We start from the raw sequence: 11,999 nt of genomic DNA, 5'->3' as shown, positions 1-11,999 counted from the left end.
CCATGTATCCATATCCTTGGTTAGGTTAGAAAGGATTTCACAGCTGCTGTGTTTTTATGTGGAATCGACCCATGGAAAGTATTCAAGGGTTGATTGAAGGGTGGGTTCAGCTCGATGATGGACAGATGTTTGCCCGTTATGCCTTCCAGGATGTAGGGGCAGCAACATCCTGTTGCTGTTACCATAACATTCCTTTTTTGCGGGACAGGGCTGTTAGCTTTGTGCCCAACCTCCAACAGGGAGGACCTGGAGCCCGATGTGGGACACGAACCCACTACCCTGAGATTATGAGTCTCACGCTCTGCCAGCAGAGCTAGTCAGGGCCATCAGCTGGATGAAAGAGGAGAAGAACATTCTCTTTGATAAGAGGGCTTCAGCGACTAAGCTGTTTCGCTTCTGCCGAGGTCCTGCAATGAACAAGCACACCAGCACACCATGGTGTTATTAAGGAAAATGCATTCCCAGGCAGCTGTCAGAAACGCAAAGATCCTCGAGTGGTGACCAGCGGTATCACAACAACAAAAGTAAAATTTCCCCACTGTGTTGCAAGATCAAGGATGTAAAAGAAGCAAAAAGGAAGTGAACTTTCAGGCCAGACTGCATTCCTTCCACAGGCCACCGGAATGCAGACAGAAGGAACGTGGAGTTTCTTGCAGTTCCTGTCTGTAATCTTGGCATTTTATCCAGTCCTTTCCCAGTCCTTTGCTGTGCCTTACTGCACTGCGCTCTGTTTCTGCCATGGTGGACTGTAGGAAAGGTTTAAAAATAAGGACTGCGTCTCACCTCTTTAGAAAAAGATGAGCAGTAGAGCCCAGCCCACCTCCTCCTCTCCTGCCTTCCCAGTCCTGTCCAGCCTATCCAGTTTATCCCAGCCTGACTCCAACCAGGCCAGCTCGAGCTCACTCCAGCACAGTCCAGTCCAGCCTGCCTGGCTCAGCCCAGTCCAGTTCATCTGTCCTGGTTCAGTCCAATCCAGCCCTGTACAGCTGTCTGGTTGGGTCCAGTTCAGTCTGATCAACTCTGGCCCAGCCATGACACAACTGCCCGGACAGATCTGGTCCAGTCTGACCCACTCTGACCCAGCCCTGACTCAGCTGTCAGTCTGACCCACTCTGGCCCAGTCCTGACACAGTTGTCCAGTCCAGTCTGACCCAGTCTGACCCACTCTGGCCCAGTCCTGTCCAGCTGTCCAGTCCAGTCTGGTCCAGTCGGACCCACTCTGGCCCAATCCTGACTCAGCTATCTGGTCCAGTCAGGCCCAGCCTGCAGAAGCTGGGAGTGTCAGCAGACGAGATGCAGGGTGATCCCACAAAACCCAGCACACCTTCCAGCCAGCCAAGAGGCAGAGGTCCTCTGCGGTCAGCATGCTTCACTCGTCATAAACTGCAGGACGCACGCAGCCGCTTGGCAGGAGTACCGCCCAGACGACAGCATGAGAAACACCAGGCCTGGACAAGTAATAGGTGTATTCCATGCTGAAAAGAGAAGAAAGAAAACACAACGTTTGGGCTGTGGAGCCTTCTTCAGGTTTTAGGAAGTAGTTTCCACAGCCAAAATGTTGTGTTTTCTTTCTTCTCTTTTCAGCATGGAATAAACCTCTTACTTGTTCTTTTGCAGCTATATTTTTTGTTGTGTTACGGTGTTACGGTTCGTTAAGTTCATACGAACTCCATCCAACTTGGACTCGTGTGCCGACTCACTGATTTGTTATACAACGGCTCCACCTCGTGGCAAAAACATATAAGTGTTCTGCTCCGGAGATGATGCGTCTTATCCGGCAGATCAGACCTGGCAAGAGAGTTAACGTGGTGCAGTTGGTGAAATAATTAACAGATGCGGGCAATTAAGAGATCCTGCAGCTGTGAATATCAGTTCACGTCCGTTCAAATAAGTCTCCCAGGCGCGACGATTTTCCGCAGTAATTCTGTTTTCCCGAACGTGCCTACAACAGCTGGGTCTTAGAAAGAGGGATTTGAATGGTGGTAGTAAGGAAACGTTATTATGAATTGTCAGGAACCTAAATACGCTACAATACTCACATATAGTTTATATGAAGAGAGGTGGCGCTATCTAATACGGTAGGTTTCATATGCTTTTGTTTCCTTCATTTCTGAGCAAAACGGTGACTTCAGAACCACATAACAGTGCAGTTTTCACACGCACTCCTGCAATAACACAGTTGTAAATTAACACCAGCACACCCCGCCCCACTGCTAGATCACCTGCTGATCACTAATGATCGCTCGGCCGTGCACCTACAGTGATCTGCAGACCAGAGGCCACCGACCTGAGGCTCAAGTTGAATACATAGGGACGGCCAAGCCCACGCTGCTGTGTTTCCCTTACTGCCGAGGAATTTGTGATGATGAGATTAACATGAGCAATGCGGTTTGTAACAGGTTACCTGAACAAACAGTCAATGGCCCTACCTATACTTTACTGAGCAGTGAAATGAAATTATATTCTCTGTATTATTCAATAAATACATAAACACATTAGTAGCTGGTCAAAATAATTCTTGGTGATGATGCAATTGGAGGCTGAGGACACTCACACGCAACTTAACGGGAAAAGTAAAGTTTCTGGATAATAATGTCACAACCTTTCGACGTTTATTCCCTGCAGTACCTCCACCCTCAGGCGCCTAGCGGTTCGATGCGGTACTGCAGCGCAAGGGTGACGTGACGGAAATACAAGCGCAGGTGCACGGGGCACAGCTGGCGGCTGGAGCTCGAGGGAGGGATCACTTCCGCCCGTTACCGTGGATACTGCCTCCTGGCGGGCGGCGTTGGGCCTCGCGCGTCGTCGACATTTTCTCCTCCGACGGGCGGTTGTCCGATCGGATCGCATTGTTGTGCGGGAATCAAGCCCAACAACCCCGCACGCAGGGCGCCTGAGGGTGGTGGTAGTGTGGGGAAGAGATGTGGACAGCTTGTGACGTTAGTATCCGTTATTAACTTTACTGACGGAGTTTATAATGAAAGTTCGGGAGGGATGACAACATCCAAGTTCAATCAGACTTAGCTGTCAGGAATTGGCAATTGCTCCTGACGTCCATTCCTCTCCCAAAACGCTATAGATCCCTACGAGCTCCCATCTCTCCATCTTGCATGTCTCTTGCATCCCATCTCCACCCCATCTCCCTCTCTGCTGCTGCCCCTCGGTCATCCCTCACTCTTCAGGGGGTCCCAGCCTCCTCGTCCTCTGTTACCCGAACGTGTGAGTGTCCTCAGCTTCCAAGTGCGTCAAGAGCAGTCTTCATCCTAACCGTTCAAGAATAGGTAGGAGTTGAAGCATTTTTTATTTTCTATATGTAAATTTAAACTGTTTATGCATTACAAACATTATTTTAATATCATATAAAGTGTAGTACAGGAAGGGTCATTCATACTGTAAGTACTCATGGGTGATTTCACACGGCTCCAATTTCTTATCGCAAGATGTTATGTTTTTCTAACGTGGACTTTTCTAATGACACAACGTAACCCTGCGTTAGACGGGGGTCAATTGTGTATATTATCTCTACATTGCGATATTTCCAAATAAATACCTTAGCCATTCATTCCTTGTATTTCAGCTGGAAAAAGTATTTCTTATGTATTTTTTCAAATATTGGTACACACTGACAAAAGCATAACGATTTTAAATATAGATTTATTCTTCTAAACTTTTTGATGTGTAACACTGTATTCCTCAAGGGTGACACCCTGGTGAGCATCGCTGCCCGGCCTGGGGTCCTGGGCTTGATTTTATGGGCTGCTGTCTGTGTGGAGTTTGCATGTTCTCCCTGGGTTTGCATGGGTTTCCTCTGGGTGCTTTCCTCCCATAGGCCAAACATACTGGTGGGGTAATTGGTGTATGGGAAAACTGGCCCTGGTGTGTGTGTGTCTGTTTTCCCTGTGGTGGGCTGGCTTCCTGTCGAGAGTTGTACCCTTGCCTTGTGCCTGTTGCTTGCTGGGAGAGGAGGTTCTGGCTATGAGCCTGAACTGGAAGAAGCAGTTAGGATCTGGATGGATGTATTCTTCAACAAGCACCTATGATATTTTGTTAACTATGTTAATTGATCCCAGAATCTTATCCAGCCGTTTCTCAAAACAAGTCAGGGTATCGTCTTCCGCAGATGACTGAGTAGCTTGTCCCACACTCCCACAACCCTTTGTGTAGAGAAGTGCCTCCTGTTCTCACTTCTAAATGTACTTCCACTGAAGTTCCATCTGCTACACGCTACCTGCACCCAGTGTTAAGTGTCTATATCTTGGTCTGAATTAATTTATTCACAATTACAGATACAGCTGCAGATACTTTATTTTTCTCAGTGACGCACTGCAGCAGGAATTTGCCTTGATGTTGCACACATGAACCCGTTTATGTTCAAGCTTAACATTTTACTGCGCAATCTGAAAACGCTGACAGGGTGAGATGCGAATCACAAAACAAATAAAAACTTTTCTGAACTGACCAGTTTTCACCACGAGCTGAAGATGAGGCACGTCAATCCGTGACACAGAGACTGAAGTGATTTCTCTCAGCTGTATTTGTCACTGTGTGATTATTATCAAACCAGGTTACATCACGGGCAGGCTCTCACCACCAGATATAATGAACAAGAAGTCTGAACATCATGGTGGAGCAGATTTAGAGCTCTGGACTCCTGACAGATTCAAATCCCGGCTATGCACACTGCTCCCTGAGCATGTTTCTTTACTGCGTTGATCCAGATTGTCAGAAAGTCATTATAAGATAAAAGCATCCACCAAATTGAGAGAAATAGGAAGACTGGTTAGCTTTTCGAAGGATCACAGCACCCTTTCGCATATCTCAGCAGGTGGAGCACTGCCTCTTTTTTTCAAGGTAATACCATAGCGAGTCGCCATAATGTGTTCAGAGTGACAGACGCTAGGTGGAAGCGTGAGACGAGAAATCACAAGGGGGAAAAGACTCCAGAGAGAGGCTTTTCTTCTGACGCTGTTCGGCGCGACAGACGCTAGATGGCAGCATCAGACAAGAAATGCCAGAGGGAACGATCCAGACTCGGTCCGTTCAGAGAACGGAGACTTTCCTTCAGCTTCCGGAAGAAACTCGTTTTTTTTAGATAAGATAAGATCACTTTATTGGCCATATACAATTTCGTGTATTAGGAATTTCTTTTCGCAGACCCCAGCTTGCTCTCTATGAGTCACACAGACAGGGAGAGAAGCCTGGGGTCAGAGCGCAGGGTCAGCCATTTATACAGTGCCCCTGGAGCAGCTGGGGTTAAGGGCCTTGCTCAGGGGCCCAACAGAGTAGGATTCCTCTGCCGGTCACAGGATACGAACGGGCAACCTTCCAGCCACAAGCACAGATCCTTAGCTACAGAGTAATAGCTGGTCAATTACCAGAAAGCTGAAACTTGTTTATGCCTTTTTACAGCTTTCTTACTGAGATAAGAATAAAATCTTATCTTAAAATGTGTGATAGAAGTAATTAGAAACGATTAGGGATAAGTACAAAAAGTTTCATCAAGAAATGAAATTCTCTTGAAGTGTATTCAAGAAAACGATCTCTGATCTTATGGGATCTCTCCAGAGTGCCTGTCATACAGAAACAAATTCTCTGCATTATAATGGAGGAGATCATCTCATGCAGCCAGCCCTTGAAACAAACAAAGACAAAATTCTGCTCTTTAAGAATATTTTTTGGTCACAGCCATTCAGAACATCAGTGCATCCGTATCATCATACAACATCCTATATTCTTCCCAAACGTCCCACTGAAACATTTCTACCCAAAACTAATATAACCTGGGACACTGGCCAGAAGAGGTGTGCGACACCATTGCCATTGTAGTCCTGCATCTGTCGCATTAAGGAGAGCCTGAAGGATGTATCTTGTTCAATTCAGTTTTAGAGTAATGCTGTAAATGTGTGACGTTGTATTGTATAAGCTGATGTTTAACATCAATAGAGCTGGACTGGTGAATATTGCTCAAACACTCTTCCCAGACCTCTTCAGAAATGTCAATATTGAGTTCCTGACACCAGACGTCTTTCAGGCGATTAACAGACAACTCTGAGTGCCTCGTGGGGGAGGAAACAAACAGTGATGTTAAATGTCTGGAGTTGTTAGGCCGTAGCGCAAGATCACAAAGAGCAGATCAGGCTGGGGGAGATTTGTAAATTGAGGCACATTTTGCTAAACAAATGATCTGCCTGGTAAATAAAAAAAGTGTGTTTGTGAGAGGCCAGATTTCTCTTTTAACTGGTTAAATGATGCAGATTGTTTCTGTCTACAAATCTTTAAAAGTAATCAGTCATTTTATACTTCTATTCTGTAAACACCTTATCGGTTTGTTCCAGGATACAGGCATGGGTGTGACGGGCTGGAGCGTAGTCTGAGGTTTTGGGTAATTTGTACACATCGGTCTCATTTCATCCTCTCGCGGTGCTCCTCAATGTTTGTGCCGGCCCTTTCTGCGGTGCATCAGTTTTACAATAAAGCAGGGCAGGAGTGGAGGTTTTAGTGTTGGCATGTGCTTCTCTGTCTTACCATGCAGGAGTGTTTCTGTCCGTGCCAGTTTGCCTGTATGCCAGTATGTCATGAATCTTGCATTAGAATATGAGGCATGTAATAGCTCCAGACACGTGATGTAATTATTGAATCTAACGTCTTGAAAAATGAGGAAGTGAGAAACACAGGTCAATTCTGAATTGGATGTAAGAAGGTGAAAAGGAGATCATCTTTATGTGCCCATTCACAGACAGCGGCAGAGCTCTCCTACTTTCAACATTTTGCTTAACTCTGAGACCGTTACACAGCAGTTATGTTTAAATATTAACTTTGGGTTCTTTGACTAAACTCAGATATGTGAAGTGATCTTGTACAACCCTGAAAGGGAGCTTCTTTGAAACAGATTTCTCCAGCAATCTATATGTGCAAGAAGGCAAGAAGGTATTTTTTCTGATTAATAACACTGATAACTGATTAATAAAGTCACCTATTTTAAATTCATAATTATAAGGGGACCCACATCTGTTCAGTGGGTTTTGTAGGCCTTTCTAAATTTCCATTTTATTGAGAAGAAAGAAACACTTCAACTTGTCCAATCTGGTAATTAAAGGCTCAGGTGGAAGGGAGAGCAGAGACCCTCTGGCCCCCAGAACAGGAGTTGTGCCCTCTCCTCCTGAATTAATAGTTAATAAAAACAAGAGGTCCTGTCTCCCGTGTTGGTCAAGTCACTTACTGCAACATGGAGTGACTGGAGTGAAGCAGAAGCCCGGGCAGGACAAACTTTGTTTCCTGACGTCAAGTGTAAAGTTTGGCTCATGTAATCTTTAATGCAGCAGTTCCCGAACCTGCTTCTAAAGGACTTAGTCTTCTGGGATGTATTGTATGACCCCAGGAAGATCCCACTCAGTCAGCAGGTCCTCAAGCTCACTGCCCTCAGTCACACCAGTCAGCTTCAGGAATGTGCCTTGATGTTGCACACATGAACCCATTTATGTCCCAGTTTAACATTTTACTGCACTGTCTGCAAATGCTGACTTGGCGAAATACGAATCACAGGAAGATAAAAACTTGTTTCTGAATTGACCAGCGTTCGTCACGAGCCGAAGATCAGGCATATCGATAGGTGGGACTGTTTCCCTGCAGAGACGGCAGAGCTTTCTCTCGGCAGTGTTTATCACTGTGTGATGCGTTATCAAACCGGGTTGCCTCAGAGGAACAAGCATGCTGTCAACACCAGCTGTAATGGAAAAGCAATCTGGACATCAATAGGGAGCTGCTTTTGATGAGGGGGAAAAAAAAATAAAGAAGCAATCTTTTCATTCAAAGAACGGCTGGTTTTCTTCTGACGCTGTTCAGCGCAACAGACGTTAAAGGGAAGCATAAGAATGTGGGGGCAAACAGTACAGCGAGAATCTCTTCACCCAGAAAAGGGCCGCTTTTCTTCAGATGCTATTCAGAGCAGCAGACGCTAGATGGCACCATCAGGAAGGAAATGACAGAAGAAACAATCCAGTCGCTCTTCTGCCCAGAGAGTGGAGGCTTTTCCCTCAGCTTAATGAAGAAACTCCCCATTTATTTTAAATGAATAATTACAAGGCTGCCCAAACCCACTGTCTGGTAGGTTTCACAGGCCTTTCTGAGTATTGAGAACAAAGAAATGCTTCAGCTTTTTCAATTAGGAAAAAAATTAGTTGAATTTGATGATTAAGGGCTCATTTGGGAGGAAAAGCAGAAACCCTTTGCCCCCCCAGGACTGTAATTGTGCCCCTTCCCCCTGCATTAGTGGTTAGGGGCATTTCATAGATGTCATGTGCCCCTGTGTTGGTGAAATTGTTTACTGTAACAGCAGGGCTGAGCTGAGCTCTTCGTTACTGAAACTGATTGATCTGTTTTTGTAATTAGTATCAATCGATAACCAGTTTCTGGGTTTGTCACCTCCCCCTCATTCAGTGTAGGATGCTAGTTACTGGGAGTGTCTGGTCATTATAAATTCTCCACAAATTAGGAGCTGTTTGACGGAAACAGATGACAGATATTCCCAGTGAAGTAACAACATTCAAGAATTAAGTGTTTTGTATTAAATTTAGTGGAACTGGCTTGGCTGAGGGCCAACCTCCTGGCCAGGCTGGGACCCCCTGCAGAGAGAGGAGTGACCGAGGGGCAGCTGAAGAGGGGGAGATGGGGTGGAGGATGGATTTAAAAAGACGTATGAGAGGGAGAGAAGGGGATTATACAGTATTTATAATGCTTAGAGTGAGGGGATGATGTCAGGATTGATTAAACCCCATCTAATAAGTACGCTGAGGAGAGAATGATTAGCCCAAGCCCTTTAGGGTCCATATTGCACAGCTGAGCTAGGAGCTGAGCCCAGCGAAGAGCCAACTCAGCCAGCTGTTCCAGAAGCTCAGTGTCCTGAGCTACACCAACACCACCCAGCCTTAGGACAGCACTGCTAAAACAGCACAAAGTCAATCAAATCAGAACACTAGCCAATGGACACCACCTCACACACTGGGAGATACACAAACAGCACGAACTGAAATGCTACCAGGCTGAAAAGACATTAAACAGTGTCTGGGTAGCTGAAGAGTGAGAGACCGCAAGTAGAAACAGACCCTGATGAAGTACACCCTTAGTGACCCCAGCCTGGCGTAGAAACTTGGGCAACATAGACCTGACTATAGACACTGGACACAGGCAGACCTGACAGTCCAGAGAGGACAAGGTCAGTGTCCACAGCTTGACCATAGAAACTGGGCATAGACAGACCTGACAATCCAGAGAGCACAGGTTCAGTGACCATATCCTGGCTGTAGAAACTGGACACGGGTAGAACTGACTGTCCAGAGAGGAGAGGCTCAGTGACCACAGCCTGGCCATAGAAGTTGGACATAGACAAACCTGGCTGCCCAGAGAGGCGCTGTGGACACTGCCAGTACAACAGAGACAAAGATGCACTTTCCACTACACTGTGAGAAATAGTCTTGGATTAGAAAAACATTCTACCCTAAAATAACAAATTAAATACCCAAATTCCAACACCTGCCAGAAATAATAATGATTTTGTTGTTCTGAAGGTTTTTAAATGTGTTGCCAATTGTTTTTGCTTTGGTCACAATGTATTTCATTGCTCATGCAAATACTTCTCTTTGAATTTGAGCAAAGTGGAGTCCTTTCTGTTAAAGTTCTTTGCAACAGCACACCAGAAGTAGAATATTCTTGGAGTCAGAGGCTGAATGCAGAGAAAACGGCAGTTCAAAAAGGTCAAACTGAGTAAGAAGCTCAATTAAAGACATCACTTATGCTCAATCAGAACAAAAACCTGAAGACGTGGGTTCCTCCAGGGGCTGGGTTGAGGACCGCTGCTTTAAGACACGTGCAGTCTTTTCTTCTGCCAACGCTCTGCGGACTCTTTCTCAGGACTCGTCGAGGTTAATGATTTATAGGATTATGTCTTCCTGTCACTCTGCTAGGTGGGTCGTGAGAGACTGGCCCCACCGGATGGGTTTTAACTTTCGTCAAAAGCTCAGAGCCTCACCCCTGTTTCTGTCTGAAGACGTGCCCGAAGGCTGGTGTGACCAGGCATGTACATCTGAAGCATTATTACGTATTGGGATCTGGGCTCCAGGAGCAAGCTTTGGTGCCGAGAGGTCTGCTGAGGACAGTCACATCGGAGAGGGCTCCAAGCAGCTGGGCCTGATTACCGCAGGCAGACCTCTCCCCTCGGTGATTAGGCAGAGTGCGTTAGAGAATGAAAACTGTGGCCAGAGCTGCTTAAAATTTAACTTTGAAACACGAACATGCTGGGAAGAATTGAGTTAGAATTAAATTAAGGCTGTGCTCCTAAAACGTGAAGAGTTCAGTGGGGCAAAAACACAACCCGAAATTCAGCCACTGGTCTGTCTTCCCCCTTCGGCTGTGTCAGTACGGGCCTTATGCACGTTTAAACAGTAGCAGACGCAGTGAACAGTGTGCCTTTTATCTTGTCTGTTTTGTGTTTTTCAAGCATCTTCTGGCACTCAGGAGCCTCGGCCCGGCCTCACCAGTGCCTCCACATCCCTGCAGGGGTCAGTGTTGCAACGGGAGCAACACAACAAAAGAGCTAATAGTGGACTTTCGGAGACACAAGCCACACACTCACAGCCCACTCAGTATTGATGGAACGGAAGTGGAAACAGTCACCAGCTTTAGGTTTTTGGGAATACACATTTATAATGATCTAACCTGGACTGTGAACACTGACTCTTATCTTGAAGAAGACTCAGCAGCGCCTCTATTTCCTGAGGTGCCTCAAGCGATGGGGGATGCCAGCACCTGTGTTGTTGAACTTCTACCGCTGCACCATCGAGAGCGTCCTCACCAACGGGATCACCGTGTGGTACGGCAACACCTCTTCTCGAGAGAGAAAGGCACTGCAGAGAATATTGAATGTGGCCCAGAAGATCATCGGCTGTGCTCTCACAGAGATTCAACAGCTCTATGAGGACCGCTGCCATGGTAGACTTCTGGCCATCACAGAGGACAGTCACCACCCCGGGCATGAGCTCCTCACCACACTACGCTCAGGCAGGAGATACAAGAGCATACAGACACTTACCACCAGATTCCTCATTAGCTTCTACCCACAACCAGGGCGATGGGTGAACACATCTGGCTATGCCCCTCAGACCACACCTACACCACCTACTATAATTTCTTATTTATTGCACATCTGCAGTCATTGTTTGCATGTCTGCATTGTTTACATTCAAACTGTTTACTTGTTTACTTGTATATTGTCTGCTATTTGTTTGTATATTGTCTTGATGCACTGTCTGCACTTTGTGTTTTTACATGTGTTTTAACAATCGGGAGACTTTCTGTCAGTAAGAATTCCATTGTACCAGTACATGTACTGGTTACATATGGCAATAAAGTTCAAGTTCAAGGAGCCCAGCGGCACCCTGTCTGACTAATCCCAGCTCTGCTCTGGCCTGTACCTGCACCGCCCTGCAGGGGTCAGTGTTGCACAAGGAGCCCAGCAGCACCCTGTCTGACTAATCCCAGCTCTGCCCTCAACAGCGCCTAGTCAACTGTGCGCCACTGCATGGGCTGCCCCAGCCACAGCTGGCTAGTGACCCACAGCAGGCGAGCGCCACTCAACACTGACTCCGTCATTAGTGGGGCAGCATGGGGCGGAGTGGTGGCTCTGTGGCTAAGGATCTGCCCCTCTAACTGGAAGGTTGCCGGTTCGTATCCTGTGCCCGGCAGAGGAATCCTACTCTGTTGGGCCCCTGAGCAAGACCCTTAACCCCAACTGCTCCAGGGGTGCCGTATAAATGGCTGACCCTGCGCTCTGACCCCCAGCTTCTCTCCCTGTCTGTGTGTCTCATGGAGAGCAAGCTGGGGTCTGCGAAAAGACGAATTCCTAATGCAAGAGATAGTATATGGCCAATAAAGTGATCTTATCTTATGTTAGTAATAATGCAGTAGTATGTGGGCAGTCAGAGTGCGTTAAGTACATGAGAACAAAA

This window comes from Lepisosteus platostomus, chromosome 4, assembly GCF_059453375.1.
Source record: "Lepisosteus platostomus isolate fLepPlt1 chromosome 4, fLepPlt1.hap1, whole genome shotgun sequence".
Lineage (NCBI taxonomy): Eukaryota > Metazoa > Chordata > Actinopteri > Semionotiformes > Lepisosteidae > Lepisosteus > Lepisosteus platostomus.
Note: the sequence above shows the minus strand (reverse complement) of the source record.